The sequence below is a fragment of the Onychostoma macrolepis genome, chromosome 06, assembly GCF_012432095.1.
Source record: "Onychostoma macrolepis isolate SWU-2019 chromosome 06, ASM1243209v1, whole genome shotgun sequence".
NCBI classification, from domain to species: Eukaryota; Metazoa; Chordata; class Actinopteri; order Cypriniformes; family Cyprinidae; genus Onychostoma; species Onychostoma macrolepis.
This window is the reverse complement of record NC_081160.1, coordinates 14,207,514-14,226,598: the sequence shown is the minus strand read 5'-3', so window position 1 is coordinate 14,226,598 and position 19,085 is coordinate 14,207,514. Positions and strand designations below refer to the sequence as shown.

The 19,085-nt window shown below is 38.2% G+C and overlaps 1 long non-coding RNA gene across 1 annotated transcript; it reads left to right on the top strand.

Annotated features, from left to right (window-relative positions):
• The first annotated feature begins 4,847 nt into the window (after positions 1 to 4,847).
• On the top strand, positions 4,848 to 7,050 carry LOC131542986 (uncharacterized). Its single transcript, XR_009271836.1, has 4 exons — positions 4,848 to 4,921; positions 6,120 to 6,189; positions 6,302 to 6,453; positions 6,623 to 7,050. It is a non-coding gene; the product is annotated as an uncharacterized LOC131542986 (long non-coding RNA).
• The last annotated feature ends 12,035 nt before the right edge of the window (positions 7,051 to 19,085 follow it).

Sequence of the window (19,085 nt, the reverse complement as noted above, 5' to 3'; positions counted from 1 at the left end):
GAGTCGATTCGGGGAAGCTCAGGTAGACCTGTTTGGTAGACCGAGGCCCCCCTCGGCAGGGACGCACTGGCACACAGCTGGCAAGTATGCGTTTCCCCCAGTGAGCCTGCTTGCACAGACACTATGCAAGGTCAGGGAAGACGAGGAGCAGGTCCTGCTGGTCGTGCCGTACTGGCCCACCCGGACCTGGTTTCCCGAACTCATACTCCTTGCGACAGCTCTTCCCTGGCGCATTCCTCTGAGGAAGGACCTCCTTTCCCAGGGGCTTGGAACCATATGGCACCTGCGTCCAGATCTGTGGAACCTCCACGTGTGGCTCCTGGACGGGACGCGGCCGAGAAGACCCCCGAAGATGCACGATTGGAGTACTGCTTTCTTTCCTGCAAGAAAGGTTGGAGCGTAGGCTGTCACCCTCCACCTTGAAGGTGTATGTGGCTGCTATTGCGGCCCATCATGATGCAGTGGACGGCCGGTCCCTGGGAAAGCACGATCTCGTCGTGAGGTTCCTGAGGGGTGCCAGGAGGTTGAACCCAACTAGGCCACCTCTGATGCCCCCCTGGGATCTCTCTATTATCCTGGCTGGGCTTCAGAGGGGTCCCTTTGAGCCGCTGGACTCAGTTGAGCTTAAGTTCCTGTCTGCTAAGACAGCGCTCCTGACCGCACTCACTTCCATCAAGAGGGTCGGGGACCTCCAAGCATTTTCGGTGAGTGAAGAGTGCCTTGTGTTCGGGCCGGTCTACTCTCACGTTGTCCTGAGACCCCGGCCTGGATACGTGCCTAAGGTTCCCACCACGCCCTTCCGCGATCAGGTGGTGAACCTGCAAGCACTGCCCTCAGAGGAGGCAGATCCAGCCTTGGCGTTGCTGTGTCCCGTAAGAGCATAGCGCATATACGTGGACCGCACCCAGAGCTTTAGAGGCTCTGAGCAGCTCTTTGTCTGCCACGGAGGTCAGCAGAAAGGGAAGGCTGTCTCCAAGCAGAGGTTGGCCCACTGGATAGTGGATGCCATCACCTTGGCGTACCAATCTCAAGGCGAGCCGTGCCCCCTGGGGGTGAGGACTCACTCCACACGGAGTGTTGCCCCTCCCTATGCGTTGGCGCACGGCGCCTCTCTGGCAGACATCTGTAAAGCTGCGGGCTGGGCGACACCGAACACCTTCGCGAGATTTTACAATCTCCGCGTCAGTTTCTTCCTGTGTGTTGGGTAACAGGTAAGTGGCGGGAAGAGCTGGCCGGTGTCACGCTTGCTGCGCCATTCCCCCTCACCCGGGGATCTGGCGCTTCACGTCGTTACTGCCAAGCTGTAACAACAAATAGGAAAGACTTGAAGCTATCTTTCATTGAAGGTCGAAATCCTTCCGACTTCTGTGGGGAAAGGAACAGCGGCTTGGCTCCAGCAGCGATGTACTCAGTGGTCCCTGCGGGCACCAAGGCTAGCGAATTTGCGCTGGGGCGATTTTTGGAGAGGTGCACGCCAGGTACGGCATAGGTTACGGAGCAGGCCTGTGCGTCTCTGCGTGAGCTACGGCGTAGGTTCGACGCAGAAGTATAAATTGGGCTTTATAAAGAACATTATTGCGAAATATGTATTGGTGAGATTCACACAATCATAATCTGTTATGAACGTTTAGTTAATGGTTGGGGGAAAATCTGATGTGTAATATATTTGATCGATGCATTACAGTAGGTCTTAATATAGATCTGTCTCAAACTGAGACTCTCAATGCTAATCATACATTAAAAGAAAAGACGGAATCACTCGCTGCTCTTGATTAAACTACTGTTTATTTGTATCTTTGTTCTTATTTTTAATAACAAAGATAAAATAAAAATAGCTATATTGTGATTAATAATATAGTAATTATTATTAAGAAAAGAATTGGAGGAAAATATGCAACGTTGCATGGTGATTTTTCTTTGGAATCTTTAACTCGATTTTTCTCAAAATCAGATCTGCTGCCTCTATTGCCTTCAAACGGCCGTAGCTCAGTCTTTTTTTTTATCCGATTCCAACAAGTAATATATCATTTTGAAGGTATTTTAATGGAGAATGTGAAAATAAAAAGTCATTTTTGAAAATTTGCACATTCCGACTCATTTTGCCAGAACAGGTCACAAATTTAATCGTAAGCTTAGTGAACAGTTTGGGAGATTTTGATGTTTCCCCATACAAAGTGATAGGAGCTGCACTTGCATGCCCGAGAGTCGTTTCAAAGATGGCCACCGAGTGACATGACTTGTCTTAAAGAGACTTTGCAATTAATAGGCAGCTAATTAGGAGTTTATTGATGTAAAAGTTAATAGTTAGTAAATAGTGACAATTGGTCCCCAAACTAAAGTGTGACCCTATATTCTATTCTATTCTATTCTATTCTATTCTATTCTATTCTATTTAGTCCATGCCTTGCTGCTGCAATTACAAAATCAGCATCTGTGGAGGATGGCGTGATGTTTCAGGCTGAAATGATGTTAAGTAAGTATGTGTTATAGTCTAAAATTTGTCAAAATTACCCAAAACAGTACAGAAGCATTGTAAGTGGATCATGTTTTACAACAGTCTGCAGTGACAATTCCAGGAAAGATCATCAACAGCATGTTCCAGAATAGTCACTTTGTAAATACCCATTATGAGGTAATGGTAGCATTGTGAGAGATCCCTCAACCAAAACGGTGATTCCCATGATCACCATAGCCTGGCTATTTACAGAGCAGAGCTTTTCCCCCGCCTTCTTTATAGAAAGGTGATAATAATGCTAATAAAACTGCCTGCTTGTGTCCAGGCAGTGTTGTTAATGCTCTTACTCACAGCAGGGAAGCATTCGGTAGGGTGCATGCAGACAGAATCCCCTCAACACCAGCTTGGAGCCTGAACATCGCTGTGCTCAAACTAATTGGATTACACTGACAGTAATTCACTACCAAGCTTCACACATGCCACCTAATAAATTGCACCAATATCAGTTGAGGGTGGAGATTAAAAAAGATTATACAGAGAATGAAGTAAGTTTACCTCATTGTGATTAATTAAAGGATTACCTTTCTACATACTGATAGTGAAAATAAAGTGCCTTGAATTGGCCTACATAGTTATCATTATTAATACTGTCAGGGATAATGATGCTTATAATTATAGCTGTGATAATCAAAATTATATTAATTATACCCATAGTCAGTGTCAGTGCCTCAATAACAAGCTTGCTCATTATAGTTTAGCAATGAGTTATTTATTGTTTTAATTAGCTTATACTCTCTGTTTATAAGTTAAACTTAACCTTTCATGATCATGTTTTTGTTTTGTGGAATTATATGAACTAAAAAGTGGTTAAATGAGTTCATTCCTCTACGTGTAGACAGACTCTACGTGCTGACAGCCTGTATGATGGTTTCACTCTGCTCCATGCAGTGGGTTCTTCACATTATGGTTGACCTTTTTCCAGAATGTTCTCTCTCATCTTCTCTATGTGACCTTCCTTTGATCTCGTCAGAGCTCTCGCTTTTTTTTTTCTTTCAGTTCCAGTCAGAACTCATACATCTGCTGAATGATTTATTTATGGCACCACTCCTCAACCGCCTCTCTTTTTTCTGTTTCAGACATACACCTTTGCTTTTGCTTTATTTGTTTCCATCTATGTCAATACCACCAGCGCTTTTTTGTTGTTGTTTTTATTAGTTCATACATTTCTGTCCTCTCTACTGCTTTTTCTTATTACTTCTCCTCTGTTTCTTTAAATTAGAAGAGTTTTAATTTTTAGAATTTGCAGCAGTATTCAGAAAGGTATTAAAGACTTACAAAAGATATTGATGCTTGTTCAATAGGCCTACTTATCTTCATTTTCAAAATACCTTGGCCATTAGCTGAGGCTACCTGCTATCACGAGGATAGTCATGTAATGGGGAACTGTACTAAATAAGGAGTATTCGTTCCCTAGATTCGAACAGAGCTCCTTTTTATCCTTACGGTTTTAAGCACATCATTAAATAGCTTCACACAGGGCTGTTATGGTTATTACCCCAACAGTCAGTGTTTCCCAGTTAGAGTCTTACAGAACCTTCATTAATTACAGAAATGATTTAAAAACAAGAACTAACCCAGTATAAATGAGCTACATAGCAAACTGAGCCCATTTTTGGGCAACTGTAAAACTATGTGTGAGATTGAGGAGTCTGCTTTATATTGTATTGCCATGTTATTAGCAGTTATTCACTTATTCTTATTCATTATTTCATAGGAGTAAAATCAGATCTCTGGCTTACCAGCACACACTGAATTATTATTGGTCTAGCCATTTGTCAAACACGTCTGTCTCTTTATAAACCAGCTAAATGACTAATGTTTTCCAGCAAGTGTTATTGCTATTTTTATCGACATTACACTAAATGTGTGCAAACCAAAGGATACCATCAACGTTCACAACTATTCAAAAACAATGTGCTTTTTTTCATAAATAATTACTACACACCCAAATTGGAAAGTCAAGGCTTAAAGAAACAAGTTTCCTTCTGGTAAATACGATTGACTTGGCATTCATGAACTCAAGGATTAACATGCTTTGTGCTGGTTGTTTGTAAATGCAAGACATTTACAAACCAAAGACTCTTACTACACATACTGTAAAAAATTGCTGTAGTTTCTACAGCAAAATTTTATAGAATTTTACTGTTTAAACATTTTACAAGATGTAGCTGTAATTCGCAATGCATTATGGGTCAAATAAGGTTTTACGGTTGTTAACTGTATATTTCCATGTCAACTGTAATTAATTTACAAGAAGCAGGTGTTATCACTGTAGCTCCTGCTTTTTACACTAGTTTACTGTAGTGTGGCATTATGGGATTGCGCGCGCATCATTCAAATCTGAAATCCAGCGACTGGAGCAGAGCCAGAACGATTGAAGATTAGAGGCTTTATTCATAATTCCTGGTAAGTTCACTTAATTTTACTTAAGAAATATATCCTTTTATATTTATTTAAGTTAATGTATAAGTGATATCATGTCACAATAGCCTGCTATCACATTTAGACAAGTGGCCTTGGTATGTGCAGTAAGATGGAAATTGCTATCATAGCATAGTTAGGCTAAATGCTGCATTTTTCTCATTTTGGCAGTTTAATTTTCTTATTGAAAGCATTTAAAGTAGTGTTTACCCAATTTTTAACGTAATGTCCAGTGTGAACGATTGTACATAGTAACGTTAACTTCTATCTGTCGAAATAACTGATGAACAGCAAAATATGTGAAATTTCATTTGTTTATATGTTTTCAACTGTCCCATATTGACATGACATTTTACTATAATTAGAAATTGTGTCTATTGCCACTGTAGTTGTACTCGACATTAAAGCTAGTCCGGGGCAATTTTTTTTGTGAAATACATCTTTACATGCCCATCAGTTAGCCTGATTAAAACTTGAGTGAAAAAAAAATAACTAGGGAAGCATCGAAATGCAAGACTGATTCTGATTTTACTACTGTTACATTCAACATCAAAACAAATAACCTTAACAGCACACACAAACTCACGGAAGAAACATGAGGTAAATGTTCAAACTGTTGAGTTTATTTATAACACATGATATTGTTAAGTAGCATAACAAGTGAACTGTTGCTGATTATCACGATTACAAATGTTACGTAGTTCAATAAACAATTAGTTAACATTAAGTTACTTACTTTTTAGACACAATATTGACTGTTGTTTTATTTCACCAACGAAAATCGTTCCAAACAAAGATCAAAGCAAAACTCAGCGGTGTTTTTACTGAATGATTCAGCATTCTGAACGAATCGGTTCAATGAATGACTCAATTGACTCACTCATTAAATTATTTGCTGCCACCTAATGGCGGTTTAGTTTCACGTTTAAAAAGTATCATTGCATTTTTACAACGTTTCTTATTTGTAATTTCAAAAATTAATGTCATAACACAGTTGTAATTTTGCATTATAAATTATTTAATTTGATTGGTGGTACAGTTCTACAATGTATTGTTATAATTGAATTTATTAATCAAATGTAAACGTTTATTTTAAAATATATGCCTTTTTGGGTGTTCATTTTGGTCTCATTTATGTAAATGCATTTTTAAATCACAAGATAATTTTCATTATTTCTTGTAGGTGCAAAGAATAGAAGCTGATGTGGAGAAATGTTTGATGCTTCAAGACTCTCTGAAGCTGATTATATTAGGTAATGTATTAATTATGTTGTAAATTATTTGATAAACTTGTATTTTAGATTACATTTTATATTGAAATACTGTATTGTGAGTTACATTATTGCTTCTATTTATTCATTTGAGGTGCACCCAGTGGCTTTTGACTAGGCCTATTCGAGGGTCACATGGTTGTGAATTCATACCTCAACTTTGCGGCTGGATTTTCAGTCTTATTACAACTTCAGTCTGGCGTCCCGGGAGCAGGCGTCTTTTGCACACTTGAATTAATTTCAAAGGTAACGTGTTTTACTTGAGTAATTTCATTTGTGAAAAAAGGTTACTTATTTAGTTTAAGTACTGGTAAATGGTGATTGTATTGTATATGTGGCATTTTTACATTTTATTGAGCTAGTTTCATTCAATACTGAACTTTATTCTAAAGCTTCTGCTTGTTTTTATGTGCAGATGTTTTGTTGGAATCACAACACTCACTGGATAAAAGACAAAGATACATAGAGGCAAAACAAGTGGAAAGGTCTCAGAGAAGAGGGACAACCCTCATGTGTGTGCTCATCTCAGAAAGCTGATGGACTTTCAGTATGTATTTATTAAATTGTCTTTTGCAGGAATATTCTAAATTGAATATAACATAAGCTCAAACAACAGAATTTGTGGTATAATGTTGATTTCAGCATTTTATTTTAATCCTTTAACCAAAATTATACAAACTCTGTTGCTTGACCTTAATTTTTTATAGAAAGTTAATGTTCTACTCAGAATATGGCTTATTTGTGATATAACAGTTATTTGTAGTTATTGTGTGATGCTATGTTATTTTTATGATAAGATTTTAACTGTTGAAAGACTGACATTTTTATTTTTACCAGTAAAAGCCTTGCAATGTCTTTCTGACAGTTTTAATAAATATTTATTTGCAACATCTTTGACTTGGTTTTTATTCATTTGTAAATGAATTAAAATAGTTCTCATGATAATTCATTTAAATCAGTATTTTACAGTTTACTGTTAAAATTATTCTTTGCAGCATTTTCATTGTTAAATTACAACATCATCTTGGATTTAGGGGTATTTACAGGATTTTATTGGCAACTTTTGTTGCCAGGTAAATACTGTACTTTAGTGAGATTACAAAATATTGCTGTAAAATATATTTACAGGATTTTATTGGTGTAATGAGGCAGTGGCGTCAGGATCCATGTGCAGTTTTATTGAAACACAAGAGAAGTCAGACAGGCATAAATCAGTAACTGGTGTCAGATATAGCAGAGGCTGGGCAGAATCAGAAACCGTTCGGGCTGAGGGTCAGGGCAGGCGGCAAACAGACAATAGAGATACTCAGTAAGGCAGGCAGAGTCAGAAGAGGCAGGCAGCAATCCTTCAGAAACGGGTAAACAATCCAGGTCATCAACAGGTAAGCAAACACAGGGAAAACGCTCAGAAATGACTGCATAGCAAAACAAGACTTCACAAGGAGAGCAAGGGTGGCACAGTTTAAATAGACCAAGCAATGAGGAACACCTGTGCAGGTGATCAGTCTCTGGCACGGGGTACGTGGGAAATGACAACCTGATCTCACAGAATTCCGTGTAATGTTCACGGACTTAATTAACCTCCGAATCTGTGGTGGCATCGCGGAATCGCCGAAAATTCCGTGATGGGCTCACAGAAGGCATCAGCCGTGGTCCATACACGGATTCACTGGTTCAGCTTAAATAGAGTGACTCCGATGCAGTTATACTTTCACTGGAGTACCTGACCCCACCCCTACCCTAAACCTACCCAGTTCTGAACAATAATGACGATAAATGTCCCAGTATCGCGTCGGCATATTGATGCTAAGGGTTTCCGTGCGTGGAGCACGGCTGATGCCTGTCACTGACTTACATTGGTATCACTTCTGTGAGTCCATCACGGAATTTTTTCTGTGAGCCCATCACGGAATTTTCGGCGATTCCGTGATGCCACCACAGATTCGGAGGTTAATTAAGTCCGTGAACATTACACGGAATTCTGTGAGATCACGTTGGAAATGAAGTCTTAATGAACCGGTTAATACTCTGGTCATAGTTCCCTCTGGTGGTGATTGGAGGGAGCCACAGAGGCTGAATTTGTGACAATTGGCAACTTTTGTTGCCAGGTAAATACTGTACTTCCGTGAGATTACAAAATATTGCTGTAATATAAACTACAAGTTTAATTCAATGTTACTGTTAAAAATACTCCAAATTACTGTATTTCACATACAGCAATTAACTGTGATTTGCTTTGCAGTATTATACTGTAATCCATTTTACAGCAAATAACATCATTTTTACAAGATTTTTATTGCCAACTTTTTTGGCAGTAACATCCTGTAAATTCTACGGTACATTTTTTTACAGTGTAGATAGCATGGCTTCTGATAAAATCACAAACAAAATATACTTCACGGTACTTTCAGTGTTCAAATAAAACATTTCAATGTTTTAAGATGTCTTTTTTTTTCTTTTTCTTTTTTTTAGATTTTGCATGATAAACAACTGTTAGGTACTGCCACTTAATATTCAAAGTAAACAGATTTCCTCAAGTGAGCCCATATGAAAGAAATGGCAGTGACTGTGCTAGAATACCCTCTTATATCCTCCTCTTATCTTTTCTCCCCCTCAATTCCCTTCCTAACATTCCTTTCAGTTTCTTCCTTTTATTCACCTGTCTTTCTATCCCATCCCTTTTCTTGCTTTCCTCATCTGGCTGACCTTATCTCTGTGGCTCAATCATCTTACAGGCTGAACTGGACGAATGGTTCTGACGGTGAACGAGAAGGTGTATGGGGGCTTTCTAAAGGGGAAAATCTCCGTACCTGGATCACCACTTCTGTCCTGAAGAGACTGTTATACAATGAAATATGACAGACGTTCTCTGTGAGCCAGGCGGGCACAATTCAGCCCTTTGTCTCGCCCTAGCTCCCGCCTTACCCTCCCCTCCCTTCTATCCCTCTCTCCCAGTCTGCCCTGCTGCACACGCACTGCACCATATCTACATATTTGCTGTAATTGACATTTTCCATTTGGCAGGTTCTATATCTCCTCCCTGCCGTCGCCTTGGAAACGATCACAGGGCCTCAGGTTAGCAAGTTAGCACTGCTGACTGGAGGGCAACTCATCTCATCTCTAACACTCCTAACCTTGACTAGAAACGCCTGTCTTCCCCTTAGGGACAGTTTAAGCAGCTAAATAGTGAATTTTAAGACTTAATTATATTTAAGGATTAATAAGAAATGTATTATGCTACTTGATTTAGCATTGACGTGCTGTCCATGCATTCCTCTCATTTCCTAGTGGGCTTATGTCTCCAGTGTAAACAATTTTAGATCAAGCCAAACATTGAATTTAGCCAGTGTCTGCCTTGCTAATTTGACCTTCTAACAACAAGGTTATCTTAAATTTCTTTCCACATCGCAACAAGGGAAAGAAAATCCAATGAATAAGAAAACGGTTGAAAAATCAATGTAGCCTCAGGGCTAATCTGGGGGCTTAATTAGACAAATTTCAATGAAAGGCGGTTTAAATCCAGATTCTGCACATTTCCATGTCTCTCTGCTGTTTGAAGACTAAGCCCCTGATGAAGATAAATGTTCCTAACAACAAATGAGAGCATCAGGTCTGTATTACCCCCACAGAATTTGGTGGTTTAAAGTGAATAAACAAATAAGATTAAAAAAATAATAATAATTAAAAATGAAGACATGATTTTAGTTGGCAAAGCCCAGGATTATAAGATTTTGGGCCAGATTGTGTTCAAACAGTATTTATTCCTCAAATACAAGAAAAATACTACACTGTCTAGTATGGGACTTTTGTATCCATTCCTCCACATTCTCCTTCAGCTAACTGGAGTGTATGGCCTTGTAGTATATTTAGGTTGCCTTTAGGCAAAATGGATCTGGGAGAAGTAAAATGTCATTTTAAGTATGCCTTGTAGTTTTTATTTGAACACCTCAACAATTGACACAGTTTACATTATAGTTTGCAAAGAAATGACAATGGGAATCTTTGGGCACATTTTTTCTTTTAATGTTTACAATTTCAGTACAACACATTATTTATGGTCTTAAAAGCAGAGTTTACCCAAAAAGATTTATTTACTTTGATTTTGTATTCATCCCATATATGACACTTCTTCATCCTCAGAAAAACAGCCTAAGTCACCATTTAATGTTTTTCCATAAGGGAAAAAGTGTCATTCTGCATAATATTTCCTTTTCTGTTTCACAACAGAAAAAAATATACAGGTTTGAAACAATGTAAGCAAATATTGACAGAATTTTAATTGTTGGTTGAACTATTACAAGCATTCTCTACAGCCAAAGAAGTAGGCTATATTCCAAGTAAATATGAAGAGTTCAGATGCAAAAGCCTCTAAGCGCCATCTGAAATTTTCCTCCTATATTTATGTTCAGTTATTTCAATTTAATTGCATAGAAAGGGACATATACATTGCCATTAGAGTGAAATTACTGAACCTAAACATACAAGCCTGATAAAAATGCTAATTTTAGATAAAATTTTCAGACTGCACTTAGAGGCTTTTGCATCTGAACTCTTCATATGTAAATATTAAAGTGACCTACAAAAAGTCTTTAGGGAGTCTATAGAAAATGTTATTTTGAGTTATATGCATGTTAACTTATTAGAACACACTGTTTGATTTTGATTGGTCATTTGCAGGATTATGCAGTCAAATACTTTTTGTAATGATCACTAAACTGAATATTTGTCCATATACTGTACATATCTGCATGTCTCTCCTATCACTCCACAGTCTCTTTCTTTGCACATGATTAAATAATTTCACCTTGAATCAAAATCAGCGATGAGTAAAATAAATAGATGAATAAATGTTATTACCCAAAAACAGCTCTGGATTATCAGCTAAGGTTGAGTACTTCACTTCAGACAGCTAGCGTTCATAATAACAGACTTCTTATACCCTTGAAATCAGCGTTCTGTTTACTTCCAATTAAGAAAACGTTGTATACTTAGGGAGGAGTAAACTCTGCAAACACTGATATTAAGACTGCATTTCTTGGGCTTGATTACTTTTCATAGTTGAATGGCTGCAGTAACTCAAGCAGCGAATGTTGTTTGTGGCTGAATGAATCTGATGAAAATGACATAAATGCTGCAACCAGAGTGTGCCGGTCTGTTCTCAGCTGGCCAATGCTAGTTCCAGACAGCACGCTCTCACCCTGATAAGACCAGACTCTTACTGTCCGATTCAATCTATGCCAGGATGTGATGGCGTGTCCAGTTCCAATCCATTCCATTTGTCCGAGAGAGAGGGGGAGACAAATGAGAGAAGGATGCAGAGAAAGATAAATGGCTAACGGGGACGTAGTCAACTGCAATGCTAAATTGAAATGGAAAGATTGTGATCAGTTCAGGTCCTTTCATTCCAGCTGCTGCAGACTGCTGTGGGATGTTAATTTGTTGGTATTTAGCACTGCACAGCCATATAGAGTAATATACCCTAATCATTGACACAAGCTTTGTGACTCATATCACAATGAATGAAACATATAAAGTTGATGCATTTCGGAAATTGGGTAGAATTTTTAAGACTTTTGATTTAAAGCTGTCAAAAGAAGTTATTTGAGGCTCTAAAAAAAGAAAAAATGTAACTCACATGTTTGTAGAATATAGACACCATTAACTACACTGATCAGATTACTGTAATCTTTCTGAAGCATTGATTTAGATAGAAATCTTTTCATTCATTACTCACACACCTCCCATGGCTCGACCACCACCCCAGCCCACCCTCCTCTGTTGGCTTTAATTAGTTGTGGATTAAATTAAAGGCTATATATTCGTGTTAATTGATTTATCTCGAGAGTCCATAATTACAGCCTCAGAATGGAGAGATCTCTGCAGTGTCGCTGGAAGCTCTAAGAATATGTGTGTGTGACTACGAGTGACTGAATATGTATGTGTGCATGCATGAATGTGTTTGCATACTCATGCATAAATAATTGTGTATGTGTGCGTAAAGTGCATACATTTCAGTGGCTTTACCAGTGAATGCATAAAACCTGAGGCAGCTTAGAGGTTAGCAGACGCTCAAAAAGGCGACCATAATGGGAGGTGATGCAAATAGACGTAATGGTACTGCAATCAGACACAATTACAGCCTTGTCATGGATGTAATTGCTTTGTTAGCACCACTGAGTTTATCTGTTTTATGTTTCACTCATTTTGCTGGTCTAGTGAATCTGCTCTTTGTTACTGACCCTGTCATCTATCTATTTGTTTTAACCAACACTGTTAAATTTTACAATTATCCTACTGTTATGAGATAATTGGCCCTTGTTTGAGCTGTCAGTCTAGTTCACACAGGCAGGTTCATAGTTTTATGTATTTATCTGTGTGCTTATTGGGTTTTGTACAGAATGAGCTTAATGCAGTCCTCAGAGGGTGTTAGGAAAGGGAAAGCCTTGCAGAAAGAACTTGCACATATATTTACATAGTCAGATGATATATAAGTTTCACCATTTTCTCAGACATGTTCTTTTTGACTGAGACAAATATCCTTAAGGTCACTTGCATACACACACTCACACTTTCTCACACACACACAAACATCCATAAAATATTAGACCAGCGTTTGTGTTGTTAGAAGTGTATGTTTAAGTCACTCTCTCATTCAGTCAAACTTCTGATTTATTCAAAAACAAAGCAAGTTACTGTCCTTGGCTATGTCTGAAATCATATACTTTCTTGAGTGGGTTACATTGAATAAGTAATTACATTGCGATGCAAAAAACTATATTCTTTTATAGACCTTTTTCCTGAATAACCGATGAGCAGCGCCATGATGGATTCTAACTTCCGTTTGGGTGCTCTCCTAGCTGTTCCAATCTCCATAGAAATCCGTTAAACCGGGGTAAAAAAAAAAGATAGACTGAATTTAAACTTTTTCAATATAACTACATATAAAAATGTGCGGAGGATTGCTGTGCTGTTGTTGGCTGCCACAGTAACGGCAGTAAGCTAAGGAATTCCTTTAATGTACTTGTTTTGCGTATCAGAAAATCTGTCTTGTCAGGCACTGTATATACGGCTTGCAGCGCTTAAGTTAAAATACTGAGTGTGAAATAATAATATATGTTAAAATAATGTTTGCTCTTATAATTCTGTGTACAAAATCCCATGAACTTCACCCCGATCGGGAGCTGTATGTGCACTCATCTGTTTTCAATGCAGCTTAACCTCGCATCGCTTCATGTCATCTTCCCACTCATTGAACTATGACTGGTCCTTTACTGTAAAAAGACGGTCATTGCGACACTGTAAAGTGATAAAACAATGGCACCACATGATTTTTTTAAATGACTTTCATAGGTTTCACATTATATTATCGGCTCTGAAAATATGTAAATATGACTAAAAACCAGAAATGTAAAGCACCGTTCTAATCGGGGAGAGACTTCCGTGTTCAGAAAAAGGTCTTGAATGTAATCCGGACATACTACATTCACATGTTGTCATTGTCATGTGACCGACCAGCGTCAGTTGGTTCACTCCACTGTCATTCACAAATCCTCTCCCGTGGCCTCATGACACTTCAGAATCTCACCGAAAGCAGTAGGCCATCTAGGTAAAGCTACTCTTGTCATATACTGTTTTTTGCATATATTAGTGAAGTATGCGATTTCGGATGCAGCCCTTATAAATGGGTCATTGCTCACTTGATTTGTTCAAAAATACATATTAAAACACAAACCAACACATTCTCACCTGTGAAAGTTTATCCCATTTCTTCGCAAATTTAAATTTCAGCAGTTTTTATAACCAGAGGCTGTGCAATGTTGTGGCATCTATGAAAATTCATTGATTTTTACTGTGAGTGATGACACATTGACCGTTCCAAGATGGTGGATGTGTCAATGTGTCTGGAGCAGTCGAATGTGTCAACTACCAATACATATCTATGCATATAACCGCACCACACCGTCAGTTGTGATTCTGCATCATGTTCGTCTCTAAGCAATTGCATTAAGAGTAAGATAACGTACAGGTCAGGGCAGTGTTATATGCAGTACTAATTTTATTGTGAGATCTGATCCGTGACTTCATAAGAAATGGATTGTAAATAGGTATTCATGACTTTCCTTAAAGCAGACTTTATTGTACAGTGTTTGTTGTTCAATAAAAAGTATATTTCCTGTATGCGTTTCCAAATTACAGAAGACACAAATTAATTATTGCCAAAATATTCCTTCTTGTGTCAGTGTGAACTCTTTTGCTCCAGAGCACCAACCCCCATCTGTTAAGTGACCTATGATTGATAGTTCATTATTAGCTGAACTGCGATTACTCCTCAGATATTACCACATTGATAACATCTGATTCTCCTTTAATAGCTTACTTCTGCTACATTTAGAATGTGTTATTTCTACCAACCCAACCAATAATGAATTCCCTCTCATCCCATTCATGAACATCCCCCTAATTTGAGGTAAAGTGTTAGAGGGCAAAGTAATTCCCCTGCCGGAATGCAGGGATGCGGTCATGGAAATATGGATTTTCACAGTTCATCCATGTGTAAAATCCCATTTGGGAAGAGTTGGGATATGAGCCCTTCAGCTCCAGTAATGTGTGAGTACAAGCTGTTTAATCACGCTGAGGCATGGCTGGCACCCCTGCATCTGTAAATGCTGCTATCCTGCAAACCATGTTTCTATTAAAAGACAAAAAAATAAAAACAGCAACAGAAAGAGTCTTCATGTCTGAAAGATCATAACTGAAGCTGGACAAAGAAAGTTTATCAGTTGTGATACTAGGAAATATTTAGCCTTTGTGGCCCAGTCTAAAGCATATTAATTTAAATCTTAATGACCTTTAAGTGTCCTTGGCAAACAGTTGTGCCTGCAGTCTACTCTCTGGTCTGAAGACTAGAAAATGAAGGACGGGATGTCTGAAAGCCCCACCCAGACATATACCTCCCATGGGAAACTGTCTGGTGTATGGCTGCCAGGGGTCTGAAATGAAGGACCGCATCTTATCACTGTCACTTAGGATGGCTGCAGAAACAAAGGCATTAACGTTCCATTCTGTTGGAATAAACATTCATCCATAACAACTGGAATCAAACACCTCCTCATCCTGCTATGTGCAATTAAAGATTAGCTGCAAAAAGGCAGTAAAAAGTGGCATCCTGCTGGTTCTAACACTGTTAAGAAAGCAGCAGCTAAAATAAGAACAGAAACAACGTTCATCTGACACGAACACAGGTGGGGACATGTCAACACTGTGTTGTTGCATCTAAATAACATAATTGCAATCCTATTATGCAGTTATGGGCATTAATTAGGCATGTACTGGTGGAGAGGTGTTGGACACATGATAAATAGGCCATTTAACATCTCCAATTAAGCAAACGTTGTCCCTGTGCATATGGAAACAGCTCTGTGACTGTGGCTGAAGCACTGAAATGGATATTTTCTCTCTCTCATTCTCTTTTTCTATAATTACGCAGATGATAGTATGCTGGTTTAGCTGGAGATGAATTTCTGTTCTTTTGTCATTTTTTGACCGTGGGGACAGGGGGATGGGGAGATGAGGGCAGAGAGAGGGATTGGAGTTGGCGAACAATTGTAGCTTGAAAAGATGGTGGCAGAGGCGTGAAATTTGCTCTGCCCTCTTCATTTGCCCCCTCCAAGAGGCAGCGACACAAGACTGCAAGACCATAGCTATACCGATGAGCTTATCGCCCTCCCTTCCCCCACACACTGTGTTTCACATTCATAACTCACTATAATTGTGTTTCAGAAGTGGTTATCAGAATATTAACCCATATATATGTGTGGAGACAGCACAGAGAAATGCATTTGGGGATTGGTAGTTCCTTCCTTCTATTCTGAAAGGTAAAAGACCTCACCAATATGCTGGTGGTTCTTGCTTTCTCTTTTTCTGCCTCCCATTCTCCTGTCTGCACTGCAAAAAAAAAAAAAGTAAACAAATAAAAAATAACCAGTTGCATTTTATTTTACAGCCCTGTTCCGCATATACGTGCTAAGTGCATGTTATAGCGGGGTAATAACTAGGTACCTCTAAACATAACCCTTAACCTAACCCTTGTCTATGTAGTTACCTTATATTATCAATAATTTATTCAGTAAGTACACTGTAAGTACATGTAAGTGCACATAATGTAAAATAAAGTGCAACCAAATAATCTTTATTTTGAATTGCGTTGTATTAAATGTTTCATTATTTTCATTATTCTTAAAACATTCAAACTTTTTTAGGCTGTAATTATTGGAAAAATAGGCCTTATCATGCCTCTCTTTCTGTCTTTCGCTCTCTCTTCACTGTTATGTAACATCACTTTGTTATCAGTAGCATCATATATTCAAGTGGATGCTCAGACTGTGTATTTATGGCCTGGTGCAACCACACACGTCATTAATTAATAGAGCTCCAATTTATTTTTTTCCACATGGAATAACACAAATAGAATTAAGAAAGTTGCATTACATGTGGGGAAACTCACACATGTTTTTATAACTCCTAAATGGTCTAATTTGTATGGTATATGTTTAATGTGCTCATTAGACTCTGGTTGTGTTACTGACAGTGGTCAGATTTGATTCTTTTTATATGGTCATTAGTAGAAACTGTGGAACATGTTTCCCCTGAAGGCAAATCCTATCCCATGCACGCTTCTGATGTATCTCTGACTGTTCAGAATGAGGCTGAGGAAGACGTTTGGAAATTGTGTGAGCATACCTCAGGTTTAGTCTGATGTGGGATAGCTGGGGGGAAGTGGAGGGTATAGAGCTGCAAGTACAAAAGAAAAGAGGCTTGCCTTTCCTTGTCTTTTTGCTTTTTTCTCTCAAGCTTTTTTGTAAAAGAACCCTAGTAATAGCTGCTCTGAAGCTCAGTCCTGCAGTATGCATCAATTTGTCTTCCTCTCTCTTGCCCTTTCTCTCCCTCTCTCTCCTCTGGTGTAAGGTAATGGGCATGTATGTATGTGTGTGTGTGTGTGTATCTCCTGGGAGCACGCCTCAGGGATTATAGCAAGCGGCAGAATGAAAGATTCATGACACCCAGGAAATGTGTGTGTGTGTGTGTGTGTGTGTGTGTGTGTGTGTGTGCTCAGACTCAAAATAAGGACCCAGGAAAAAGAAAGGAGAGAGAGAAAGCATTAGAAACACAGACACAGGAGTAAGAGTAATGGATGGCACCACATACTGCAGACTCAAAGGGAAAGACTCACTTGGTTCTTAGTTGGGAGTCTTGAGCTGTTTAAGTCTGACTCAGAAAGATGTGACTCATATCAGCATAAAGTAATCACTCAGAAACACTGTGTGAATGCATTAGATATTCAGTCAGAGCCTGCCCATCTAATCATCACACCATGCAACGAATCTCAAAGCCTATGCTGAAGTTCTATAATGGTTCTGTTTACTTGCTCATGAAAAGTAATTGAATACTTAAAGATGCTTGGAACTCAAGTGCCTGCTCTGAAGTGGCTGTTAGTGAATACGTAGGCTATTTTTTCATATCTTATCATAGCAGTAACACTGCAAAGTGCACAACAAGATTTAGTCAAGTAGAATTGGTTCCTAGATCAGTATCCTTTGGTTGACAAGTATGTTTTTATAGAATCAACAAAAATGTCTTACTTGATAAAACCAAGGTCAGCATGTAAACAAATAACTCAGTGAAGTCGTAAAACAGAGGATCTTTGTGTATGTGCATATGCATGTATCTGTACTTTTATGAATGCATGTGTGCAGCAGCAGATTTTAATTACTCTTTTTTTTTTTTTTTCAAAATGATCACATTATTGAAATGTCTTCTAGATAAACAAAATAGCTTTCTAGCTATCCTTTTGTATCTTTCTAGATTTTCTACAAGAAAAAAAAAATGTAGGACAGAACTATTTTTGGACATTTACTAGATCATGGGTATTGAAATCATGAGTGGGAACACATTTGTTTTAGGTTTTGTTAATTTTTTCATCTTTCATCTTTTATTTAAAAATTTGTCATAGCATGTTTGGTAACGCTTTAGATTACAGCCTGCAATGTACCTTGTAATTAAACAGAATTTACAGCGTACCTATTTTGTAACTATAGAGTACCTCCAGTACCTACTCGTACAATATGCAACGTTTGAGGAATAAGGGGGGTAACAACCTGCGGAATTATAAAGCATTTATACTGTAAGTATTTTATAACTAAAGGGCACCTATTCTGAAATTACGTGTATATATGACACACAAAGCGCAATTTGAGCATAACTTACAGCTGTACGTACCTGTAGGTAAACGGAAACAATGTGCAAAGATTGGGGGATAAGGGGTTAATGACTTGGAAAATTAAAAGTATTTATACTGTTAGTATTTCATAAGTAATGTGTAACTATTTTAAGATTATATGGTATGCATGACCTACTGTGTTTGGCAACAATATTATGATTTATAACAAGTTGACTTACTGTTAACATAAAATATGATGCAGTATATTTTACACTACATACTGGTACTTATTGTATTATTAGAACATATATCTTACATGATATTGAAACAAATAGCACTGTGTAGTAGGCCTATACTATAGTATAATTTAGTAATTATAGTAAAGTTAAAAACCACCATAGTCGAGATTATTAAAGTATGGGGAAATTTTGTAACGAGTTTACAAATTTTTTGGTTTAAAAATTGATATGAAAATTTACCTGATAAGAGCATTGCATATGGTCATCTCTTGTTACATGTAGTTACTGTGTATGTGTAACATCCGCGGGCTGTAATCTAAAGTGATGCCTTGTTACCCTCTTGTTACCTGTAGTGGGCTGTAATCTAAAGTGATGCCTTGCTACCCTCTTGTTACGTGTAATTACTGTGTAAGTGTAACATC